Here is a 2,829-nt window from a genome sequence, read left to right on the forward strand (position 1 = left end):
AAAATAGCATTTTTAAGAAAATTATTTAAAATTAACGCCTATTGATGAAAAAAATTCTTAAAGAATACTATCTAATCCAAAATCTTCTTGTATCCTAAATTTAATACAATAACAATCCCCAAATCTACAATCTTGTCAAGAAAAAAAATTGAAAACTTTTCTTTCTCCAAAATAGCAGTTTTTAAGAAATTATTTAAAATACAACCTATTGATGAAAAATTCTTAAAAATACTCATCTATCCACAATATTCATGTTATCCTAATTAAAAAATCACAATCCCAAATCTAACAATATTTTTCTCAAGAAAATGAAAACTTTCCAAAAATATCCAGTTTTTTAAAGAAAATTGTTAATTTAAAATACAATCTATTAATGATAAATCTTAAAGAACACTCATCTATCCACACAATATTTTTTGTTATCCTAATTTAAAAATCACAATCCCAAAATCTACAATATTTCTCAAGAAAATGAAAACTTTCCAAAAAATAGCAGTTTTTAAGAAATTATTTAAAATACAACCTATTGATGAAAATTTCTTAAAAATACGCATCTATCCAAATAATCTTGTTATCCCTAATTTAATAAATTACAAACCCCAAATCTACAATATTTCTAAAAAAAAATAAAAAACTTTCCAAAATAGCAGTTTTTAAAGAAAATTATTTAAAAATACAACCTATTGATGAAAATTCATAAAGAATACTCATATATCCACAATATTCTTGTTATCCCCTAATTTATATATAACAATCCCAAATCTACAATATTTCTAAAAAAATGTGAAAACTTTTCAAAATAGCAAGTTTTATAAGAAAATTATTTAAAATACAACCTATTGATGAAATTTTTTAAAAACAATACTCATCTATCCACAATATTCACTGTATCCTAATTTAAAAATCACAATCCCAAATCTACAATATTTCTCAAGAAAATAAAAACTTTCCAAAAATAGCATTTTTTAAAGAAAATTATTTAAAATACAACCTATTGATGAAATATTCTTAAAGAATACTCATCTATCCACAAATATTCTTGTATCCCTAATTAAATTACAATCCCAAATCTATAATATTTCTCAAGAAAATAAAAACTTTCCAAAATAGTAGTTTTTAAGAAAATTATTTAAAATACAACCTATTGATGAAAATTCTTAAAGAATACTATAATATCCAAAACTATTCTTGTTATCCCTAATTTATAAATAACAAAACCCCAAATCTACAATCTTTCTCAAGAAATGAAAACTTTCCCAAAATAGCGTTTTTAAGAAAATTATTTAAAAATAACAAACTATTGATGAAAAATTCTTAAACAATCTCATCTGTCCACAAATATTCATGTTATCCTAATTTATAAATCACAATCCCAAATCTACAATATTTATCATGAAATGAAAGCTTCCCAAAAATAGCAGTTTTTTAAGAAAATTATTTAAAAATACAACCTATTATGAAAAATTCTTAAAGAATACTCATCTATTCCCACAATATTCTTGTTATCCTAATTTATAAATCACAAAACAAATCTCAATATTTCTCAAAAAAATGAAAACTTTCAAAAAATAGCCATTTTTTAAAAAGAAATTACTTAAAAATACAATCTATTGATGAATAATTCTTAAAGAATACTCATCTATCCACAAATATTCTTGTTATCCTAATTTATAAATCACAATCCCAAATCTACAATATTTTCTCAAAAAAACAAAAGTAAACTTCCAAAAATGGCAGTTTTTTAAGAAAATTATTTAAAAATACAATAATGATGAAAAATCTGATAAAAATCTTAAGAATTCATCTTCTATCACAAATATTCTTGTTATCCTAATTTATAAATCACAATCCCACATCTACAATATTTCTCAAAAAACTGAAAACTTTAAAAAAAAATGGCAGTTTTTTAAGAAAATTATTTAAAAATACAGCCTAATGATGAAAAATTCTTAAAGAAGACTCATCTATCCACAATATTCTTGTTATCCTAATTTATAAATCAGAAACTCAAATCTTCTCACATATTTCTCAAGAAAAATGAAAATTTTCCAAAAATAGCAGAATTTTAAGAAAATTATTTTAAAATACAATCTATTGATGAATAATTCTTTAAAGAATACTCATATATCCACAATATTCTTGCTATCCCTAATTTAAAAAATCACAATCCCAAATCTACAATATTTCTCAAAAAAATGAAGCTTTCAAAAATAGCAGTTTTTAAAGAAAATATTTAAAAATAAAACCTATTGATGAAAAATTCTTAAAGAATACTCATCTATCCACAAGTATTCTTTTTATATCCTAATTTATAAATCACAAAACCCAAATCTACAATATTTCTCAAAAAATGAAAACTTTCCAAAAATATAGTTTTTATAAAATTATTTTAAAAACACAATCTATTGATGAATGATTTTTAAAGAATACTCATCTATCCATAAATATTCTTGTTATCCTATTTATAAATCACAATCCCAAATCTACAATATTTCTCAAAAAAAACTGAAAACTTTCCAAAATGGCAGTTTTTAAGAAAATTATTTAAAAATACAACATATTGATGAAAATTCTTAAAGAAGAATACTCATCTATCCACAAATATTCTTGTTATCCTAATTTATAAATCACAATCCCAAATCTACAATATTTCTCAAAAAACTGAAAATTTCCAAAATGGCAGTTTTTAAAGAAAATTATTTAAAAATACAACCTATTGATGAAAAATTCTTAAACAATACTCATATATCCACAAAGTATTCGATGTCAAAAAAAAAAAATATCCACAAGTATTCTTGTTATCAATTCATTTATAAATCAGAATCTCAA

This window comes from Brassica napus, chromosome A9 (genome assembly GCF_020379485.1).
Source record: "Brassica napus cultivar Da-Ae chromosome A9, Da-Ae, whole genome shotgun sequence".
NCBI lineage: Eukaryota > Viridiplantae > Streptophyta > Magnoliopsida > Brassicales > Brassicaceae > Brassica > Brassica napus.